The 25,085-nt window shown below is 39.4% G+C and overlaps 1 pseudogene; it reads right to left on the reverse strand.

Annotated features, from left to right (window-relative positions):
- Nucleotides 1–16,847: 16,847 nt before the first annotated feature.
- Nucleotides 16,848–17,774, reverse strand: LOC110586295 (annotated as a pseudogene).
- Between the last annotated feature and the right edge of the window lie 7,311 nt (nucleotides 17,775–25,085).

Genomic DNA, 25,085 nt, shown 5'->3' on the forward strand with positions numbered 1-25,085 from the left:
TTCAAAGTGGTTCCCGTGTTGTTTTGACATGACCTCAAATAGTCTGGGAACGCTTCCCTGCAAAACAAGTTGGCTCGTCATGTACATTTCTTTTTTTTTTTTTTTTAAGATTGTATTTTTTTATTTGAGAGGGAGAGGGAGAAGGAGAAGCAGACTCCCCACTGAGCAGGGAACCCAATGTGGGGCTTGATCACAGTGCCCTGGGATCATGACCTGAGCCAAAGGCAGATGCTTAACTGACTAAGCCACCCAGGCACCCCTCGTCAGGTACATTTCTTTCCCAGACCTGGGATCAGTCATTTCTCCAGGTGAAATGGTATTTGGAGACCTGTCTCAGGATTTTTTTTTAATTAAGCACTTTTCTAATTAAGCATTAATGAATACAGTTGAGACTTCCAATGCAGACATATCCCTGACCTCATTGCCCTTCTTTTTCTGTTGGAGGTAAATATGACCATGAATACATTATTTATCATTCTTGTTCAAGTTTTCATTTTTTAACACATATTTTGTATAAATACATATTAAATAACATTGTTTTACAGTTGTTTAAATCTTATAGAATGCTATTACACTATAAATATCTTACTTCAACCTGTTTTTTTCCTACCTGATACTATTTTTTTCATAATTATCCATATTGGTAGATATATTGCTGGTTCATTTTAACTGCTGCATGTTATTTCATGGTATATATTATGACAATTTTTTTCCTGTTAGTGAATTCTTAGGTTTTCAAATTTTGCTATTACAAACAATACTGAAATGAATATTCTTGAACACCTCTCCCTGTGCACAGCATGAACATTCCTCTAGCATATATTTTTAGACGTAAAACTGTTGGGTCACAGGATATGAACACCTTCAAATTTACTAGATATAACCAAATTGCTTTCCAAAAAGTTTGTGCAAATTTATACTTCCACCAGCAGTGTACAAAAGGCTTCATTTTCGAACTATACTCAAAAAAAAAAAAATTTTAGGGGCACCTGGTTAGCTCAAGTCAGTGGAGCATTTGATTCTTTATCTTGGGATTATAAGTTCAAGTCCCAAGTTGGGTGTAGAGATTACTTTAAAAAAATAAAACCTTGGGGTGCCTAGGTGGCTCAGTCGGTTAAGACTACAACTCTTCACTTGGGCTTAGGTCATGATCTCAGGGTTGTAAGATCAAGCCCCACATCAGGCTCCACACTGGGCGTGGAGCCTGCTTAAAACTCTCTTTCTCTCCCTCTCCCTCTGCCCACCCCCAAAACATATAAATAAATAAAATCTTTTTAAATTTTTTAATAAATAAATAAGTACAGCTGAAACTAAGATAACATTGTGTCTCAACCATACTCAAATTTTTAAAATTTTAATAAATAAAGAGTTTCATTTTCTTCCTACATCCTCACTCAAACTTGGTATTATCAGACTTTTTTTTCCAACTCATGGGTGTGAAATGATTTCTCCTTGATATTTTAATTTGCACTTCTCTGATTGCTAGTGAGCTTGAGATTCTTCTTATATGTGTGTTGGCTACTTGGGTTGCTTTCTCTATTGAGTATGAGAGCAGACATAGTGGCTTAGACCATAGGAACCCGAACCAAACTTCTAGGCTCAAACTCAGTCCTACCAGTTACTTTAAGCAAGTTATCGAACACTCGCTATGCCTGTTTCTTCATCTATAAAGTGGGGACAATAAAAACCTCTCTCACAGGAACATAGTAAAGATTAAATGAGTTAATATATCTCAAGTGCTTAGGACAGTGCCTGGCTATTACCATTATCATCATTACTGGTTTGTAAGGGCTCTTTCTTTATTCTGGCTACTTTTCCCCTGTCAGATTTTGCATTTGAAATAGCTTTCCCCAAATATCTGCATTTTTGTCTTTTTATTTTGTTTATAGTATCTTTACGTTATTAATATAACGTAATAAAACTTATCCTTATTTTTTCCTATACAGTTTGAGGTTTTGGTGTAAACTCTAAGAAATCTTTCTTTTTCTTTTTTTTAAAGTTTATTTATTTATTTAAGTAATCTCTACCCCCAACATAGGGCTTGAACTCATAACCCCAAGATCAAGAGGCTCACACTCTTCCAACTGAGCCAGCCAGGTGCCCCTAAGAAATTTTTTCTCAGGGCACTTGGGTGGCTCAGTTGGTTAAGCGTCTGCCTTTGGCTTGGGTCATGATCCCAGGGCCCTGGGATTGAGCCACGCTGCTTCTCCCTCTCCCTCTGCCTGCCACTCTGCCTACTTGTGCTCTCTCTCTCTCTGCTCTCTCTGTCAAATAAATGAATAAAATCTTAAAAAAGAAATCTTTTCTCTACACAAAGTCATGAAGACCAATATTTTCTTCTAAAATTTTAAAGTTAGGTTTTTTTACTTGCAGGACTTTACCCCACCTGTAAGACGGGAGAGGGATCCAATTTTGTGTTTTTCCATACAGATAATCAATTTCCCAAGCACCACTATTGAACAGCCATTATTTCTCCAGACTTGTAATTCTACCTTTATCATATACCAAGTCAAGTGTCCATGTATGTGTGAGTGGGTTTCTGGGCTTCCTATCCTTCAATTAATTAATTGAATTAATCCATCAATTAATTTTCAAATTCTTGCACTATCCCATGTCCTAATTTTTAAGATGTCTTTAAAAATAAGTCTACATATCTCATAGAACAAGTTCCACCATCTTTTTCAAAATGGCATCTGGGTTTCTTGGCTCCTTGCTCTTCCATGAAGTCTCCTAGAACTTGAAGAACAGTGTAGACTGTTTCTAAAATCTGAGAAATCTAAACAGGGAGAGACTGGCTGGTAGCTGTTGTGATGCAGCGTAAACAGAGGCATTAGAGAAATCCCGCATGCCCAGAATTTATCTGAGCAAAGAATGGAGATAGTTCTCATGGGCCAGTTGTGAGCCGTAAGAGAATATGTGCCTTTGTGGAATCATCTTAGAGTCATGTAAGAGGGCCAGCTTCTATAAAGAACTAGCATTGCTATGGGTGGAAACTAAGTAGAAAAGGTACACTCTTCTGCATGAATGGAATCGTGGGTGAGAGATTCCCAGAAATAGAGGGTCTCAAAGAAAACCCACAGAGAGTTCCATGATTTAAAAAAAAAATACAAGTCAGCTTTAAGCTTCTGCCCAGTCCGGGGTGTTCTGATACCAGTTCATAACAGTGCTGGGCAAGTAGGACCTTCCTACTGCTCCCCTCTTCCCCTGCTTCAATCCTAGAGGAGTCAGAGACAACTAACAAGTGCATGAGAAGGAGAAGGAAATCCAGTTGTGGGAAACAGATGAGATGCATACCTGCTGTCTATTCCCACCACAAGGTTTCCACCTGCTGCAGGCTCAGGCTGGGGATGAGGATAAGCTTTAACTTTGTAATACTATAAGTTTAACTATTATCGGGGACTATATATCTTAATTCATAAATTGAGACAGTTTTTCATGAGCAAAGGACTTTTTACTTAGAGTGGCCAGAAAAGTCCATGAATTTTCATTTATTCATAGGCAAGAAAGAACTAGCCCCATAAATCAGCTCATAAGGACAATAGCAGAAAGAAAATAATGACAGAGCATGGCTGTGTCCCATGGACCCTACTTATTTGAAGTATTCGCTACCTATTATCTTTTAAGTCTTTATTTTCATTCCAGTTAGTTAACATACAGTGTTACATTAGTTTGAGGTGTACACTATAGTGATTCAACACTTCCATACAGCACCCGGTGCTCATCACAAGTGCCTCCTCCATCCCCATCACCTAGTTCACCCATCCCCCATCCACCTCCTCTCTGGTAACCACCAGTTTGTTCTCTATAGTTAAGAGTCTGTTTCTTGATTTGTGTCTCTCTTTTTTTCCAGTTTGCTTGTTTTTTTTTTTTTTTTCTTAAATTCCACATATGAGTGAAATCATATGGTATTTGTCTTTCTCTGACTGACTTATTTCACTTAGCATTATACTCTCTAGCTCCATCCACGTTGTTGCAAATGGATAGCTATTATTTTTATTACACTGCTGAATTAAATTTGCCAGTCCTTTATTTAGGAATCCTACATCTACATTCTTAAGTGTGACTAACAGATCATTTTCTTGTTTTGTCCTTGTCAGTGGTATCAAAGTTATACTAATTCACAGAAAGATCTGGGTAGCTTTCTTCCTTTTTCTATCATCTGAAACAGGTATAATATAATGATTGTATGTTTGTTGGTGATTTTGTAACACTTGTCTCAAACCCTCTGAGCCTGGTGACTTTGGGGGACAGGATAATATAATCTGCAATTCCCCTTAGGTACAGATCAGGTCTCAGGGGCCTGGAAGCTGCAAAGGATGGGGGCGCCATTGTGCGTTGTTGGACCACTCGCTTTCCTCCTCAGGCACCTCAGGTACCATAGATGTCTCAAAGTTGCCTCAGGAAAAATGCCAGTGTCAATTTGGATATCGACTTCAGTAAAGCTGAATTTCTTTTCTTTTTGAATAAAAATCAAATAGAAATTGAAAAAGAAAAAGAACAAATATTTTTTTCCCCAGACACCAGCAGAACCTCTATGCACCCCATCCTTGGAGCCCACTGCTCTAGAGGGTGGAATGAGCATAGCCAGCAGCTAAAGCAATTCCCTCAGGTGCTCTGGGGGGAAAGGGAGCAGACAGGAAGAGGTGCTAGCCCTGGGCAGAGGCCATTGGCAGGTTTTTTTTAACCTGTGGGAGGCAGCATGATATTGTACATTTTCAAACTAGTCTAATTATAAGAATCACTGAGCACCCTTGTTAACAAAAGAGATTCCCAGACTTTAGCCGAGATTTATTGAATCAGAATCTCTGGGGCAGAGCTGGGAGGAGAGGGGAGAGTGTGCCTGACAACCTGTATTTTTAATAAACACTCCAGAAAGTCTTGCCAATGGGCAAGTTTGGGAAACACACAAAAGGGGAGAAGGCATGTATTTTGGAGTTAGGCCAGGGTTGAATAATGACTCACTTTTTAATAGTTGTGTGGCTTAGAGCATGTCATTTAATCTCCCTGTGCCTCCATTCCCTTATTCTGAAGAGGGGTTAATCATACCGGCCCGGTAGGGCTAAATGAGAGGATATATGTAAAATCCCACACACATCAGACACTCGGTAAACGGTCATCTTTATTATGGAGAAGGTTCTGGAAGAAGACATTAGGCTTGAATTACCAACCTAGAAAGCCATTCATTCATATCTGAAGTGCAGATGAAAGTACAGTACCTCAGTTTTTCAGGTTCAGCCTCCAGTCCAATTTTTCTGGTAACCGTGCCTGTTTTTCTTGGAGAATCACCACCACCTTCTATTACTAGTTCACCTGGTTTGGATTGATGGATCGGACCCTGCCTTTCCACCCCCAGGGGTGAGCATGATTAAGGCCTGGCCGGTGAACATACTCCATCCCCCCTGGCCATCATAAATGATTCAGAATAAAGACCATGACCCAAGCTGGTCCAGTGAAATTCCATCTTGGGCCTTTCACCAGAGATGTGAGCCTGGAGCTAAGCTGCCACCTGCCGTCTTTGGCCAGAGGAGCGGAGGGCCCACCTAAGAATGCAGCAAGAGAGCAAAGAAGAGTCGAGACATGGAGAGCATGGGACCAAAGCTTGAAGATATTTTTGAGCCCTGGAATCTAGACATGCTGAAGCAACCCCATACTGGGACTTTTATTTATGTGAACCAAGGAAAATTTTGACATAGACAGTTTGATTTAGATTTTCTGTTACTTGAACTCAAAAGGGTCCTGACAATGATCTTAATGCATTTCTTCTATTTTAGTCTCCAGCTTACTATGTAATCGTGCAAGCCTTTTTCTTGTCTGATACATTTCGTAACTTTATTAGGAAGAAGCAATCCCATGGCCTTAGCGTTTAGATTTGATGGATAATGGAAATTGGTACGGCATGATCACTCTACGGGGATTAGAAAACTCAAATCCTTTCCATCTAAATGGATTCTTTTCTCTCAGGGTGGGAAGGAGTTGATATTTAGGTAAGTCTCTGCTTTTGTTCTCCAAACTCTGAGAAAGGTTGCCATTAAAGGGCAATACAACAATTAAAAGCTTTTGGATATGGGAATGACAAGCTTGGCTGGTATGCAATACTGTGCAGCTGAGATGATTATTCTCAATTAATGGGCAAACATTACACAATTGTCTCTTTCAAGTCCAGAGTGCTAATATATAATACACAATCAGAGGGCATTGTACATTGGAATATAACTCATTAGCCAGTGCCAATTCTTTACCCCCAGAAATAAAACAGTCCCTTGTCTATGAAAGCTGCAATTTTGAGTCTTTTAAATTTGCAGTTACAGACCAGGTGAGAGATTTCAAATTGGGAAGAATCCAAATGGAATTGGGAGTAGAAATTCCTGTTGGAATAAGGGGCCTGGCAGAACAGCCATGGAAGGTAGACTCTGGACAGCGCCCCCCCCCCCGCCCCCCCACCCCAGCCTCCACCGGGAACCAGATTCAAGGACCTTTGGCAAATCTGGCTGAGGCAGCATCTGACCTGCTGAGGGACATCCCAGAATGGACATGTCCCTGTGTGACTGCCCAGCGAATACCAAATACATTGGGTCATTTTATTCAAACCTGGAGTACTTGGCTGCTCCGGCACATGCTCTGTGGATGAACTCACTTTTGCTTTAGTCCCGCATGGCTGCTGAAGTCTGAGAAGCTCAGACAGCAAGGGACAGAGGTGAGGAAAACACAGGGCGGGCGATCAGAGAAGTCTAAGGAAGGGGATTGGATTACTGTCAGATCTCAGGGTGTGGGAGACTCTGGGACAGATTCATGGGAGAGCCTAACGAGCTGGCAAGGAGCTGAGAACTGTCACAGTTGGCTGTGCTGAGCCCGCTGCACTGTGGGTACATGCAGAGTGCAGGCTAACTGGGAGGAGGAAATCTTTTTTTTTTTTTTAAAGATTTTATTTATTTATTTGAGAGAGAGAGTGAGAGAGAGAAAGAGCACAAGAGGGGGGAGCGGGAGAGGGAGAAGCAGACTCCCTGCTGAGCAGGTAGCCCGATGCGGGACTCAATCCCGGGACTCCAGGATCATGACCCGAGCCGAAGGCAGTCGCTTAACCAACTGAGCCACCCAGGCGCCCTGGGAGGAGGAAATCTTAACAGTTACCACAAACACCCTGCGGTCCATCAGCCCACCCGACAGAAAAACAAAACATGCCTCTTGGACTCCACATCTCACAAACCAAAGAGATATATACAAGGTTATCCAGTTTCTTACTTCATGGGACATGTCGCTACCAGTCTTTCAATGGAGACTTCTAAATGTCAAGGCTGTGCTGGGTGCTAGGGGTATGGAGGAAATATGTACAGAACTTTCCTCTAAGGAGCTCGCCACCTAGTCAACAATTACAGAAAAGGGAAAAATGCAATAGGAGCTATAGGAGCTGGGACAAAAGAGAGCACGGGTACTGCAGGAGCCCAGGAAACAAGCACCAGATCATGTAAGTTGTGATCTAAAGCTCAAGAATTTGTGAGTTTCTTCAAACATATATAAACTACTCTTCACGTGCCACCCGACATTATGCCCACCCAACAGTGTTCTCTCCTCCAACCCTGTCTCATATCTGTGACCTCAGCATGGTAAAAGTATCCCCCATGAATGTCAAGGTCTGGTAATAATTGAATGTTCTATTCTCCTCTATGTTCTCTATGTTTTCACATCTTGTTTGCCTTTCTTTTTGAGTGTGTCGTTTACTCTGGTTGGTAGAATCTGATATTAAAATGTCATGGCTTTAATTTTATGGGCCATTTAGCTTCATTTGGAATGAGGATAAAGCCCCCACACCCAGAGGTGTATCCATCAGTCAAAGCCAGAGGCCTAGCTAATGTCTGCTGTGACCTTGGTTACTGGGGGCCAGAGCAAGAAACCAGAGATGGCTTACTCCATTCAAACCCACCATCCTTACCAGATATGCCATCAGTAGGACATAGCCTTTAGTTCGGCAGCAGTATATACTCACAAATAAGGGTAAATGTGTGCAAGTGTGCATGTGTGTGTGTGCATGTGTAGTTTTGCAATCCCCCTGAGGGCAGCAGAAATAATAATTACTATGAATTTATAAGCATAATCCCAGATACTGACAAGCACATTCCCTTATACCTTTCATGTCTGTGCTCAATATCACCTCCTCACAAAGTCCTTCCCTGACCAGTACTAGAATGTAAATTCACTGGAATTGCTGTCCATTTTGTTCACTGTCCATAAAATTAAAGCCCTGAGCTTGTAAAATATCAAGTTCCATCAATTACATTAAACAGCACACTCAAAAAAAAAAGGCAACCAAGATGTGAAAACATCGACAGAGAACATACACAAAGAAGACACAAGCATTAAATTGTCCCTAGACCTGAAGGGCCTGGGAGTTGTTCCTCCCATGTGGAAGTCATGAATATGAGACCAAATGGGATGAGAGAACACTGCTGGGTGGGCATAACAGAAGATGCGGCATTTCAAGAGTGGTTTATGAGACTAAAGACAACCACTAAACTCTTAGCTTTAGATCACAACTTATATGATCTGGTGCTGTCTTCTGGGAGTAGTTCCTGGGACAGTGCCTGCCACACGGTCACTGCTCAATAAGTATTGAGCGTCTGGTGAATCAAACAACCAAGGTGCTCTTTAATGAAGCTTTTATTTCTTCTCACTTAATTTTGTAAAAAGGTAGTGTGTTGACATAGTTCAACATTTATTTCAGTGTAAAAAAGATAATACAAAGTCTTTTTTTAAAAAAAGATTTTATTTATTTGACAGAGAGAGAGAACACAAGCAGGGGGAGAGGCAGAGGGAGAGGGAGAAGCAGGGACGATGTGGGGCTCGATCCCAGGACTCGAGGATCATGACCTGAGCCAAAGGCAGATGCTTAACTGACTAAGCCATCTTGGTGCCCCGATAATGCAAAGTCTTGTTCTCACCCCGTTTTCCCCCATCCAGTTCCCACATTCTGCACAGCAAACTCCCCCTATAACCATTTTTATTAGTTTCTTATTTATCCTTCCAGAGTTTGTTTATGCAAATCATATACAACTATATTTTTATTTCATTATGCAAAAGAGAATGTACTATACACTCTGATATCAACCTTGCCTTTTTTCACTTAATAATGTAACCTGATGAATGAACAAAGAAAAAAAATATATATATATATAATGGAATACTATTCAGCCATAAAAAAGAAGGAAATCCTACCATTTGGACAACATAGATGGATCCTCGGGGCATTATGTTAAGTGAAATGAGTCAGACAGAGAAAAACAAATACTATATGATCTCATTTATATGTGGAATCTAAAAAAGCAAGCAAACAAACAAATTCATAGAAGCAGAGAACAGATTGCTGGTTGCCAGAGGCAAGGGGTGGGGGGGGTGAGGAAAATGGGTGAAGGTGGTCAAAAAGTACTAACTTCCAGTCATAAGGTAAACAAGTTCTAGAGATGTAATGTATAGCATGGTGACTATAGTTAACAATACTATAGTGTATATTTGAAAGTTGCTAAGATCTTACAAGATCTTAAAAGTTCCCATCACAAGAAAAAAATTGTAACTATATGAGGTGATGGATGTTAACTAAACCTGTTGTGGTGATTATTTGCAATATATACATATATCAAAGTATTATGTTGTACATCTTAAACAAATACATTGTTACACATCAATTACATCTCAATAAAACTGAAGGGTAAAATGCAACTTGGAGATTCTCCCATTCTCAACTTGGAGAATGATTTCAATTTTTTTACAGTTCCAGTCAATTCCACTGTATGAATGTTCCACAATTTATTAAACCAGCCCATGTGGATGGACATTTGTGTTGTTTCCAATCTTTTGCTATTAAAAAACAAAAACACTCTATACTATATGATAGGACACTATATATAATTTTATATATATATTGCCAAATTGCCTTCCAGTTATACCAATTTTATCCTCATCAGCAATGTAAAAGAATGCCTGTTTCCCCACAGCCTTTCCAAAAGAGTTTTATTAAACTTGGATTTTTGCTACTTTAATAGGTAAAAAATAATATCTCAGTATGGTTTTGATTTGCATTTCTTTTATGACACAGAGCACCTCTTTATTTATATGAATGGACACTTCATACCTTTCTTATGTTTCTATTAGGTGAATAGTTTTTTATACTTGGCTTACAGGAGCACATTATATAGGGAGATTAGCCCTTTCCCTGTAATATAAATTGCAAAAAGTTTTTTCAGTGGTGTGTTGGTTAATTTCGAACAATGGTCTCTGGGGAAAATAAACCCTGGTTTATAGCATTTGCCAACTTCCATGATGTAAATGTTCCCACCACAGACAATCTCAAGCTACCAATATTACATCTCTAAATGTGGAGTTGGAAAGAGATGTGCAGTAGCAGACCATTATATAATATCTCCACAGTACAGATATAATAAACGTAAATAACCCCAAGATCATGGATTACAGTAAAATGTAGTTAAACAATTAGAAAGTGATGAGTTTGGAGTATTTCTTACCTTTGTAACATTCTGTGTTTAATTATAAGCTTGTCTGACTTAATTTTAAATAATGGCTGTGTTTGATAATCAGCTTTCAAAATTCCTGAAAATTTAATAATCAGCCCCTGGGAGCCAGTGCAGGCCATCTCCAATGCACTGCTGCTATTTATCACATTTGGTTTTTGCCTTTTGACTTCTTCTCAAATGATGTTTTTCACCATACGAATGTTTGATTTTGATGTAGTTTTATTTATCAGTCATATTCTTTGGGTTCAGAATTTTTAATAATGACTGGAAGACCATCCCCATTCCAAGATTATAAAAGAGTTTTCTCATGTTTTCTTCTAATACTTTTATGGCTTCATTTTTACATTTAAAGCTTTAATCCATTTGTTATATATGGGAGGTATGGCTTCTACTTTCATTTTTTCCAGAGGCCTATCCAGTTATCTTGCACCAGATATTGAATGGCTCATCTTTTCCCATCTTTAATAATAATGAATAATAATAAAGCCATCTTATACAATGCAGCTTTCTTGATTTTGATAATCATGGTATTATCATCATTTGAATTAAAAGTTTTAATTATGATTGTATTTTATAAACAGTTTCCCTGTGTCTCCTCATTTGATTCTATAGTGGTAGGTTTGATAAATTATAATAGCTATAATATTTTTATGCCCAGCATACTTTCCCATCCTCTGCCTTCTGAATCCTTTAGGAAATTCTCCCTCCATGCAATGTGATCCCTGAAAAGGCAGTCATCTATGGTATACTGGCCAAATCACTGGTTACACATATGACTTAGGCTGGCCAATCAAAAAATCCCACCACACAGCAATTGGCTAGGGTTCAGACATCTGACCTGAGCAAGGCAATATAATCTTCCTGGGACTGATATCTGAATGAGATTTTCTGTTAGAATTGTTAGCTGGGATATACATTTTTTAGATCTTCTTAGCTGACACATAAATTAAAACTGTGTGAGGATAAATCCAAACAAAACCAAGCAGAACTAAGAAATAGAGAGTCAGAAAGTTCTGAAGGTATCCTTTAGGTCTCTGGATCCAACCTTACCCAAAAGCCAATGCCCCTTGGACATCCAGAATGAAGTCTACAAATTCCCCTTTTCCCCCCACTTACCCTAGTTCAATATGGCCTCTTGTAGTTTACAATCAAAAGAGTTCTAACTCTCTTCAAAAGCTATTATTGTTCCCACATTACAGAGGAAGAAACAGAAGCTAGGAGAAGTTAAATTCAATCACAATAATAATGTGTTTCCCACTCTTAGCTCTTAATTCCTGGTACCCAGTTTGCTAGCACTGGCAGCCCCCCACTTTATGTACTGTATCCCAGTGAAGATTCTCTGATGATGACTAGGAAGAAAGGCCATATAAAGGTATGAAGGCTGGGCGCCTGGGTGGCTCAGTTGGTTGGGCGACTGCCTTCGGCTCAGGTCATGATCCTGGAGTCCCGGGATCGAGTCCCGCATCGGGCTACCTGCTCAGCAGGGAGTCTGCTTCTCCCTCTCCCGCTCCCCCCTCTTGTGCTCTCTTTCTCTCTCTCTCTCTCTCACTCTCTCTCTCAAATAAATAAATAAAATCTTTAAAAAAAAGTATGAAGGCTGCTTATTATCCTCTAAAATATTCAAGATTCTAAATTGGATCTGTTTTATTACTTCTTAACAGCTTTTCCTGTAGCAAGGTGAAAATCTCCTTGACTTGGGGCGCCTGGGTGGCTCAGTCGTTAAGCGTCTGCCTTCGGCTCAGGTCATGATCCCAGGGTCCTGGGATCGAGCCCCGCATCAGGCTCCCTGCTCCGCAGGAAGCCTGCTTCTCCCTCTCCCACTCCCCCTGCTTGTGCTCTCTCTCTCGCTGTGTCTCTCTGTGTCAAATAAATAAATAAAATCTTTAAAAAAAAAAAAAAAGAAAGAAAATCTCCTTGACTTGACTTGACTTCTCAATATCATCAAGGCCTTGGCTTTATCCCTGGTGTCTCTCCCTGAAAAAATGTAAAAGGTCATTATCCAATGACATTATACTCAAATCAGCCCCAGAGCTTCATTTCACATTGGGAGGACAAATTTGGTTTTTTAAAGCTCTTTTATAATTTGGTATTTCTTCATGCTATCTGGAGTAGTGAATAACTAGAAAACAGAAAAATATTGAGTTGGAACAAGCTCCTCTAAAAATTCTCTTCTCTGTGGAACAGTTAACACTTAGAGCTTCACAATTAGAAATTTTTTTCTTTTATCTTGAAATACAGATTTCTGTTAAAATGCAAATAGCCCCTGAAAGTGTTTACACTCAAGTCTTATTCACTATGTACACCTTAATGTGAATTCATTTAGCAGATGATTTCCTTGGAGTATTATTTTTGCTGAGGAAGTAGGAAGCAAAGGAGGATAAGTAGTCAGAGAAGAAGACTGAGAGGAGAGGCAGGGGTACTGTTGACAGGAGGGAGGGGATGGAAATAGAGAGATGGAGACAATTATTAAAGGCTTACCTTCCCAAGTTACTTCTGAGATATGGCTGTGAACCACAGTCAGGGTTGGGACAAACTGATATGACAGCTACCATTAGGAATGAATTGAATCAGACAGGTTCTTTGAGCCCTGAGGGGAGGCTCTAATTTAGCACCAGAACCAGCCATCTCATTACTTTCACATATTCTTCTACTAGATCATTTTTGGCATTGCTCAAAACCCTTCATGAGCTGGAATTAATCTGCATCCAGAAACAGACCCAATCATCTGTAGCATGTAACTGCAGCTGTCCCATACTGTCGGCAAGCACCAGCTCCCTGAGCAATTTACTACCTGGACAGAACATTCCATGAGCTTATCTGTTCTCAACTGTCATCCAATATCCTAGTGGATTCCTCATCTATAAAACTTTAACTCCCCAAACAAGTTCTTATTCCAAGTTTCTTTATGGTGGCTAAGAGTGTCTTTGTTCCCACCATTTTTTGTGATTGCACACACCTTCATTTAGGTCTCATGCCAAGGCCTCTAATGCCCTTTGGTGAAAGTCCAAGTGAAGGCTAAACTATGTTGAAAAAGAGGACATCAGTGAACTGGCAGCTAGGAAGCTCCAAGTTTTCATTCTGCACCCCCAGAAACATTTTTTAAAGGCAGAAATTATCTGAACCAATCTTACTGGAGCTCTGGAAAACACTCAAAGGTTTACAGCCACCAAGCAAACACCCAATCAAAAAAAGAAAGCAATCTTCAAACAGTAAGAAATTTTTGTGGCATTTTTACTCACCCTTGCTCTGCCCCTCCCCAGCATGGCAGGGGTTTTGGTCTTGAAGTGATGGCAGCCAAGTTCCCAGTACTATCCCCCAAATTGGAAGGAGCAGAGAAGACCTTATTTGCAAACTATTGTGTACATCTGTTCTAAATTGTCTGGGGGATACTTGAAGGACTGATGCAAGGAGCTTGTTACTGTTATGTCTAACTCAGAAATCATATAGGAAAAGCAGTGGTTACTACTCAAACTTGAAATATGACTACAGTCCCACAGACTTCTGGGGCAAGAGAGTACAGGTGGAAACACAAGAGTCTATCTAAGGCCCAAAAGAAAAGCTGGGATGCAACTGAGAAATTAAGTGGAATTTAATACATGGGAGAATTTAGAAAGCAACAAGCACACCCAAGAAAGATGCATGCTTAGAAAAGATCTGAGAAGACCTTAAGCTTTCACCTCAGGCTGATTGCTAGCCTCAGAACAAGACTAGCTAAGTGTTGCAGGAATGCCCTGGCATAGAACCAATGTGCAAACACTGGAAGAATTCCTGGGATTCACGGAAATCTCTATCAAAATAAAGGCACAGAGACCTCAGTGATCATATATGACAAGGATTATATTAGCCTCTACAAAAATAGTTAGGAAAACCCTCAAAAAATACAGACTACTACAGACTTCAACAACAACAACACACACACACACACACACACACAAAATCAAATCCTGGGGAAGGGGGAGAATGTGATCTCCAGAGATTACCATATTATAATAGCTAAATTCTAATTTTTAGCAAAAAATCACTAGGTATAGATAAAAACAGAAAACATAGCTTATTCAAAGGAACAAAGTAACTTCACAGAAACTATTCCTGAGAAAGCCCAGACATCAGACTTACTAGAGAAACTTAAAATATATTCACAGACATAAAGGGAAACGTGGATAAAGAACTAATGGAAACCAGGGAAATGATGTACAAAAAATGAAAATATCAACAGAGACATAAATTATAAAAAGGAACCAAACAAATTCTGGAGGTGAAAATTACAATAATTGAAATGAAAAATTCACTAGAGAGATCCAACAGCAGATTTGAGCAAATAGAATTTTAAAAATCAGGAGACCTGACAATTAGACAATTGAAATTATGGAGTCTGAGGAGCAGAAACAAAAAGGATGAAGAAAAGTGAACACAACCAAAGGGACCTGTGGGATACCATGAAACATACCAACATACACATTATGTGAGTCCTAGAAAAGAGAAAGGGGGAAAGATTAAAGAAATAATGGCAACACATCCCAAATTTGATGAAATACATGAATCTACAACTGCAAGAATACATCATTTTATAACCCCAAGAAGCCCAGTGAATTCCAGGTAGGATAATCTCAAAAAGATCCAACTGAGACACATTATAAGGAAACTGTTCAAAGAAAAAGAGAGAAGCTTGAAAGCAGCAAGAGAAAAGTGAACCATCATCAAGTACTAGGGATCCTCAATAAGAATATCAACCAATTTCCCACAAGAAAACTTGGAGGCCAAAGGAACGTGGAATAAAATGTTTAAAGTGCTGAAAGATAAACACTGTCAACCAAGAATTCTTTTTTTTTTTTTAAGATTTTATTTATTTATTTGACAGAGAGCGACACAGCGAGAGAGGGAACACAGGCAGGGGGAGTGGGAGAGGGAGAAGCAGGCTTCCCGCCGAACAGGGAGCCCGATGCGGGGCTCGATCCCAGGACCCTGGGATCATGACCTGAGCCGAAGGCAGATGCTTAACGACTGAGCCACCTAGGCGCCCCTCAACCAAGAATTCTATAACCATCAAAACTTTCCTGGAAAAATAAAGGAGAAATGAAGATTCCCAGATAAACAAAAGCTGAGGGAATTCACTTTCACTAGATAATGCCTTACAAGAAATGTTAAAGGGAGTCCTTCAAGTTAAAATGAAAGGATGCTACACAGTAACTTGAAGCTACATGAAGAAATAAAGATCTCTGATAAAGGAATTAAGAGGAAAAAATGCATAAAATAATTACAAAGCTATATTACTGGGGCACTGTTTTGGGTTAAATTATGTGCCCCCCCAAATTAATATGTTGAAATTCTAAACCTCTGTACCTCAGAATATGACCTTATTTCTATATAAGGTCATTGCAGATATAATTAGTTAAGATGAGGTTACACTGGAGTAGTGTGGGCCCCTAATCCAATATGACTGATGTCTCTATAAAAAGGGGAAATTTGGAGACGAAGGCAGAGATTGGGGTGATGATTTCTATAAGCCAAAGAACACCAAAGATTATCAGGAGAGCACCAGGAAGTAGGTAAGAGACATGAACAGATTATCTCTCACAGACTCAGGAGGAAGCAATCCTGCTGACATGTGGATCTTGGACTTCTAGCCTCCAGAGATAACTTCTAGCCTCTGTGAGATAACAAATTTCTCCTATTTAAACCACCCAATTCCAGTAACTTGTTAGAGCAGCACTAGGGAACTAATATAGGCACATAATATATAAAAATGTAACTTGTTACATCAATAACATAAAGTTGGGTGGGGAGGAGGATACAGCTGTACAGAAGTGGAGTTTTGTATGCTATTGAAATTAAGTTGGTATCAGTTCAAATTAGGTAGCTATAACTTCAGAATGTTATATGCAATTATAATTGTAACCACAAAAATATAACTACTGAATGCATACAAAAGGAAATAAGAAGAGAAACAAAATATGTCACTACCAAAAATCAAGAAAACACAAAAGAAAGCAGTAATGGAGAAAATGAGGAACAAAAAGCTATCAGACATACAAAAACCAAATAGCAAAATTACAGAAGTTCTTTTTTTTTTTTTTCAGGTTTTCAATAATGGTTTTTTTTGTATGACCATCAGACTAACCTCCCTCACAAAATTCAACCAACCATCATAAAAATTAAGTTGTGGACAGGTCCAGCTGGCTATATTCCATGTTTACCCTTAGACGCTTTTCAGCCAATGAGGGTAAAATTCACGGTGCACACACAAAAATAAAAAGAGAATCACTTCCCTTCACACAGAAGGAACGCCCCATCCTGAGCATCTTTCTGCACTTTGCAGTGTGAGGTGTCTCAGTGCTTGTGGGCACTCTTCAGCCCCATAACTGTGAAGGTAGCAGCCATCAGTTTCTCATAAACCAGGACCATGAGAGCAGCAGTGAGGACTGTCCGTAGCAGTTTGGCTTCAAGGCCTTTGTAGAGTCCCATGATTCCAAAATGCTTTACTCGTTGGTGAAGAAGATAGAGAACATTCCAAAGACTCCCCAGTGTTCTGTTTTCTGGGTTTAGTCTGTGACGTCCAAATCTCAGAATTGACTGTACCGTCTGCATAGGTTGGTGATGGTGGTAGCAATCGCTTTGGATATTGCACCCAATGATGACGAACACACCCAAAGAAGAAAGCTTCACTCGTTACTTTAGAAGCTGCCTTTTTAAACCTTCATAGAACATGAACTGGATGGCAGGATTGAAGACCAACAGCAAGGAAGGAAATGTGCCATTCCATAAAGCCAAGGTTCCTTCATCTCGAATGATCTGATGAAAAGCATCAATAATACCTTTGTAGTTGGTTGGTACAATGTCTTCATTCCTAAATTTTGCCCCTTGCAGCTTTAGTCTGGTGTTTACCACCCAGAGTGGAGTTGTTAGCAACACATTCACCACTCCTGCAACAAATCCAACTACTAGATCTTTTCCAGTAGTAGAACGTTGACCTTTGACCCAGACTGCTTTGAGACTATTAAAAGTGTAGAAATAGACAAAACTGGAGCAGCAGAGACTAGAAATAACTGGAAACCACCCTCGATATGGTGCCAGGAGGCCTTCTTCCTTAATGTTCTCGAGGAGCACCATGTGTGTAGTTTTGGACTTTCTTTTCTCAACAACTTGAAGTCGGAGTTGAGCTGTATCCAAGGGAAAAAATACTGTCATTGCTGTCACACTTCCCATGGCTCTGGCCACAGCGTGGACCAGGCTTTCGTAGGACAGCACAGAGGCCATTGCTGCGGCTCCCCACAGACCTAGCAACAGTTCTCCCTCAGGTCGCAGCTAGCGGAGAGGAAAGAAGCGCCAGAGCCCGGGTCGTGAGCGTCACAGACCCCACCTTCTCAGGCCCCAGAAGTAAGTTCTTTATTATCAATAATTACTTTATTTTTTCTTCCAAGTTTTTATTTAAACGCCAGTTAGATAATGTACAGTGTAATAATAGTTTCAGGTGTAGGATTTAGTGATCCATCACTTATCAGTAATTACTTTAGATGTAAATGGATTAAACTGTCCAATCAAAAGGCAGAGATTGGCAGAACTGATTTAAAAACATGATCCAACTATATACTGTCTACCAGAGACTCACTAGATCCAAAGACACAAATGGCCTGAAAGTGAAAGGGTGGAAGAAGATATCCCAAGCAAACAATAATCAAAAGAGAACTAGGGTGGCTATAATAATATCAGGCAAAGTAGAAATGAAGTTAAAGACTGTTACAAGAGACAAATAAGGACATTATATCTTTTTTTAAATTTATTTATTTGAGAGAGCAAGAGAGAGCGTACACGAGTGGTAGGGGCAGGGGGAGAGAGAATCTCAAGCAGACTTCCCGCTGAGTGCAGAGCCTGACAGGGGTTTGATCCCAGGACTCTGAGATCATGACCTGAGCCAAAACCAAGAGTCAGATGCTTAACTGACAGAGCCACCCAGGCGCCCCAGGACATTATATCTTGATAGAAGGGTCAGTTCATCAAAAAGATATAACAAATATAAGCATATATACACTAACCAGCAGAACCAAATATACATATAAATATATATATATTCCAAACAATTCTTAATAAATTTTAAAAAATTGAAATTGTGCAATGCATCTTCTTATCAAAATAGAATGAAACTAGAAATCAAAAACAGAAGGAAAGTTTAAGAAATCAAAAATATGTGGAAATTAAAGAACATACTCTTTTCTTTTTATGATTTATTTATTTGGGGGAGAGAGAGAGAGCAAGTGAGCATGAGTGGGAGGGAGAGAGAATCTCAAGCGGACCCCCCACTAAGCATGGAGACCTACATGGGGCTTGATCTCACAACCTGGAGATCATGACCTGAGCTGAAACCAAGAGTGGTATGCTTAACCAATTGCACCACCCAGCCTCCCCTAGCACAGACCCCTACATGGGCTCAATCTCATGACCCTGAGATCATGACCTGAACGAAACCAAGATTCGGATGCTTAACCAACTGCAACACCCAGGCTCCCCTAAAGAACATACTTTTTTTTTTAAAGATTTTATTTATTTATTTGTCAGAGAGAGAGAGCACAAGCAGAGGGAGCGGCAGGCAGAGGGAGAAGCAGGCTCCCCGCTAAGCAAGGAGCCCGATGCGGGAAGCAATCCCAGGACCCTGGGATCATGACCTGAGCTGAAGGCAGATGCTTAACCAACTGAGCCACCCAGATGTCCCAAAGAACATACTCTTTTTTTTTTTTAGATTATTTATTTATTTATTTATTTGAGACAGAGAGAATGAGAGAGAGAGCACATGAGAGCGGGGAGGGTCAGAGGGAGAAGCAGTCTCCCTGCCGAGCAGGGAGCCCGATGCGGGACTCGATCCAGGGACTCCAGGATCATGACCTGAGCTGAAAGCAGTCGCTTAACCAACTGAGCCACCCAGGCGCCCCCAAAGAACATACTCTTAAACAACTAATGAGTTAGAGAAGAAATCACAAGTGAAATTAGAAAATACCTTGGTAAAAACGAAAATGAAAACACAACGTATCAAAATTTATGGGAGGTAGCAAAAGCAGTTCTAACAGGGAAATTTACAACTATAAAAACATATTTTAAAAAAGAAGAATATCAAAATCAATAACCTAACTTTACACCTTAGGAAACTAGAAAAAGACAGAGAAACCCAACATCTGCAGAAGGAAGGAAATAATAAAGATTGAGGTGGAGATAAATAAAATGGGAATAGTAAAGCAAAGAAAATCAACTAAACCAAAATTGGTTCTTTGAAAAGCTCAAAAAAATTGACAACTCTTTAGCGAGATTGGCTAAGAAAAAAAGAGAGAAAACTCAAATTACTAAATAAGAAAAAAAAGTGGGGATATTACTACTGATTTTAAAGAAATAAAATTAATCATGAGAGAATACTATGAATAATTGTATGCCAACATGCTGGATAATCTAGATGAAGTGGACAAATCCCTAGAAACACACAACCTACCAAAACTGACTCATGAAGAAAGAGAAAAATCTGGATAGACCGAAAACTAGTAAGAGTATTGAGTCAGGAATCAAAAACTCTCAACAACAACAACAAAATCACAGGATCAGAAGGTTCACTAGTGAATTCTACTAAACACTTAGGAAGAATTAACACCAGTCCTTTTCAAATTGTTCAAAAAAGAATTGAAGAGGAGGGAATACTTCCTAACTCATTCTACGAGGTTATCATTACCCTAATACCAAAGCCAAACAAAGATACTACCAGAAAACTACAGGCCAACATCCCTTATGAATATTGATGCAGAAATCCTCAACAAACTACTAGCAAACCAAATTCCACAGGGTTATATACCATGACCAAGTGGGTTTTATTCCCAGGATGTAAGGACAGTTCAACACACAAAAATCAACCAATGTAAAATACAATATCAATAGAACTAATAGAATGAAGGGGGGGAACACAACTGATGCAAAGAAAGTATGACAAAATTCAATATCCTTTTGTGATAAAAGAATCAATGAACTAGGAATAGAAAAAAATTTCTTCAACATGATAAAGCCCATATATGGAAAATCCACAGCTAATATACTCAGTGTTGAAAGCCTTTCCTCTAAGATCAGGAACAAGACAAGGATGCCTACTTCTTTTTTTTTTTTTTTTAAGATTTTATTTATTTATTTGACAGAGAGAGACACAGCGAGAGAGGGAACACAAGCAGGGGGAGTGGGAGAGGGAGAAGCAGGCTTCCTGCCAAGCAGGGAGCCCGATATGGGGCTTGATCCCAGGACCCCGAGATCATGACCTGAACCAAAGGCAGTCGCTTAACCAACTGTGCCACCCAGGCGCCCCTAGGATGCCTACTTCTTGCCACTTCTATTCAAAATAGTATTGGAAGTTCTAGCCAGAGTAACTAGGCAAAGAAGAAGGTGGGGGGAGGAAGATGAAGAAGAAGAGGAGGAGGGGGATGGGGAGGAAGATAAAGATGAAGATGGAGAAGAAGAAGAGGAGGAGGAGGAAGGGAGAAAGAAAAGAAAGAAAGAAAGAAAGAAAGAAAGAAAGAAAGAAAGAAAGAAAGAGAAAGAAAGAGAAAGAAAGAAAAAGAAAGAAAGAAAGAAAAGAAAGAAAGAAAGGAAGGAAGGAAGGAAAGAAAGAAAGAAAGAGAAAGAAAGAGAGAAAAGAAAAGAGAGAGGAAAGATATCCAAATTGGGGAAAAAAAGGTAAAATTATCTGTGTTCACTGTCAACATGATCTTATATGAAGAAACGTTAAAGATTCTACATATACACACACACTTAAAACTAATAAACAAATTCAGAAAACTTACAGGATACAAAACCAACACTCACAAAGGGTGCATTTCTATACAATAGCAACAAACGATCTAAAAAGAAAATTCCAGGGGCGCCTGGGTGGCTCAGTTGGTTAAGCAACTGCCTTCGGCTCAGGTCATGATCCCGGAGTCCCGGGATCGAGTCCCACATCGGGCTCCCGGCTCAGCGGGGAGCCTGCTTCTCCCTCAGACCCTCTCCCCTCTCATGCTGTTTCTCTCTCTCTCTTTCTCTCAAATAAATAAATAAATAAAATCTTTAAAAAGAAAATTCCATTTACAATAGCACCAAAAAGAATAAAATGTTTAGAAATAAACTTAACCAAGGAGGCAAAAGAAGTGTGCACTTACAACTATGTTCCTGAAAGAAATCAAAGACAGAAATAAATGGAAAGACATCCCACATTTATGGACTGGAAGACTTAATATTATTAAGATATCAATACTACCAAAAAGCAATCTACAGATTCAATGATATTCCTATCAAAATCCCAATGACATCTTTGCAGAAATAGAAAAATCCATTCTAAAATTCACATAGACTCTCAAGGGAACCCAAACAGCTAAAACAATCTTAAAAAGAAAAAATGAAGTTGGAAGACTCACACTTCTTGATTTTAAAACTCACTATAAAGCCATAGTAATCAAAACAGTGTGGTACTGGCATAAATACAAACATATAGAATAGAGACCCCAGAAATAAAACCTCACATACATAGTCAAATGATTTTCAACAGGGGTGCCAAGACTATTTCATGGAGAAAGGGCAGTCTTTCAACAAATGGTGCTGAGGGGTGCCTGGGTGGCTCAGTCATTAAGCATCTGCCTTCGGCTCAGGTCATGATCCCAGGGTCCTGGGACTGAGCCCCACATCGGGCTCCCTGCTCGGCGGGAAGCCTGCTTCTCCCTCTCCCACTCCCCCTGCTTGTGTTCCCTCTCTTGCTGTGTCTCTCTCTGTCAAATAAATAAATAAAATCTTTAAAAAAAAAATCGTGCTGAGAAAGCTGGATATCCATATGCAAAAGAATGAGGTTGGACCCTTATCTTACATCATACGTGAAAACTAACTCAGACTGGATCAAAGACCTAAACATAAGAGCTGAAACAAAAAAACTTAGAAAGCGATATAGAAAAAAGCTCATGACATTGGATTTGGCAATGATTTCTTGACTAAGACACTAAAAACAGGTAACAACAATAAAAATTAGATAAATTGGACTTCATTACAATTAAAAACTTTTGTGAATCAAAGGACACTATTAAGAGAATGAAAGGGTAACTCCCCAAAAGAGAGAAAATATTTGCCAATCATATATCTTATATCCAGAATATATAAAGAACTCCTACAACTCAACAAAAACAAACAAACCAATCTAAAAAGAGGCAAAAGACTTGAAAAGATATTTATCCAAAGAAGATATATGTGCCAACAAGCACATGTAAAGTGCTTAATGTCACTAACCATTTGGGAAATGCAAATTGAAACCACAAGGAGATACTACTTCATACTCAAAAGGATGACTATTAGGAAGGAAGGAACGAAGGAAGGAAGGAAGGGAGGGAGGGAGGGAAAGAAAAGAAAAGAGAAGAGAAGAGAAGAGAAGAGAAGAGAAGAGAAGAGAAGAGAAGAGAAGAGAAGAGAAGAGAAGAGAAAAAAGAAAAGAAAAGAAAAAAGAAAGGATCGAGCCCCGCAACAGGCTCCCTGCTCCGCGGGAAAGCCTGCTTCTCCCTCTCCCACTCGCCCTGCTTGTGTTCCTGCTCTCGCTATCTCTCTGTGAAATAAATAAATAAAATCTTTTAAAAAAGAAAGAAAAGAAAAAAGAGGGGCGCCTGGGTGGCTCAGTTAAGCAACTGCCTTTGGCTCAGGTCATGATCTCAGAGTCCTGGGATCAAGCGCATCCGGCTCACCCTGCTCAGCAGGGAGCCTGCTTCTCCCTCTGCCTCTGCCCCTCCTCCTGCTTGTGCTCTCTCACTTTCTCTCTGTCAAATAAATAAATAACATCTTTTTAAAAAGAAGAAAAAAGAAAAAAATATGTGTTGGTGAGGATGTGAGAAATTGGAACCCTCATTCATTGCTGGTGGGAATGCAAACTGCAGCCATTTTGTAAAACAGTTATGGTGGTCCCTCACAAAGGTAAACGTTAACTACACTATCATATGATTCAGAAATTGCAAAAGAATTTTTGCAAATTTGCAAAAGAATATATGCAAAAGAACTTAAACCAGGGAGTCAAACAGATATTTGTACACCAATATTCATAGCAGCATTATTCACAATAGCTAAAACATGGAGACACTCCAAGTGTCCATCAACAGATGAAGGATAAACAAAATGTAGCATATACACACAATGAAATGTTTTTTAGCCTTAAAAATGAAGGAAGTTCTGGTACATGCTACAACATGAATGAACCTTGAAAACATTATGCTAAGTGAAATAAGCCAGACACAAAAGGACAGATATTACATGATTACACTTTTATGAGTTACCCAAGAATAGGCAAATCATAGAAACAGAAAGTAGAATAAAGATTTCCAAGGACTGTGGGCAGAGTGGAACGGGGAGTTATTATTTGATATATACAGAGTTCTCTCTGGGTTAATGAAAGAGTTCTGGAAAGGGTTAGTGGTAAGGGTTGCAAAATAATTTGAATGTATTTAATGTCACTGAATTGTATACTTAAAAATGGTTAAAATGGTAATTTCTCTGTCATATGCATTTTACCACAATAAAAAATTTTTTTTAACTATATTGAAGATGAAACGTGTTTTCATAGCCCTCCCAAACCACCCATTAAGTGTCATTTAATTTTCTTCCCTTTATTCAACCAAAATTTATTGAATACTAACCAATTGTCAGCTCTCTGGTATGGTAGGTCCTCAGCTTTCAAAGATACACATAAAATAGTCTCTGTCAATAAAGGACTTACAATCTGCCTGGAAAAGCATGGAAGTAAAATTAACAGACAAAGCCATGTGATAAGTACCATGATATTGGTAAGTATATGGAATTTATGAAGCACATAGGTAGGAGCATTTAGCTCAAGCAGGAAATATCTTGAAACACCCTTTCCAAAGGATATTAATGCCTAAGCTGAGTCTCAACATATATGAGTTAGCCAGGGGAAAGGGGAAAAGAGTTTCTCAGGCAAGAGAAGCAGTATGTAAAAAGACACAAGTCAGTAAAGAGAATATGAACAGATTGGGAAATTATGATAACATATGAAATTGGTGATGGTTGGGTAAAGAGAGGAAGAAGAATAGGAGAGCTGGACAAGTTTCAGAAAATGGGTATCTTACATCATATGAGAGTTTATACTTTATCCTAAGGACAATGAGTAACCATTGTATATCATTTTAGAAAGAAATCATGTGATCAGCTAGGTCTTTAAATGGCCCTCCCTGGCTACACTGTGGAGAATGGACAGAAGAGGGGATCAACTCCCCAGTCATATAAGTGAGAACTGGCGAAGGGCCTGAACTAAGGTGCCGGTAATGGCCATGGAGACTAGCAGACAGAGTTAACAAATGTTCACTAGTCACTGGTTAGGTATGGGTGATGGGAAATTTGGTGAACGGTAGTACAATTCATTGAAATGAGAAACTCAGAGGAGGAAACAGGTCTAGGGTAAAACAGATCATTTTTTTATTTGGAAATGTTGCATCTGAAGTGATTGAGGGGCAGGAACAAATAGCTATTTAGTTACGGAGTTCAGGAAATAAACAACCAGAAAAGAGTAACTAACAAAGAAAAATAAAATAAAAT

The sequence above is a fragment of the Neomonachus schauinslandi genome, chromosome 11 (assembly GCF_002201575.2).
Source record: "Neomonachus schauinslandi chromosome 11, ASM220157v2, whole genome shotgun sequence".
NCBI classification, from domain to species: domain Eukaryota; kingdom Metazoa; phylum Chordata; class Mammalia; order Carnivora; family Phocidae; genus Neomonachus; species Neomonachus schauinslandi.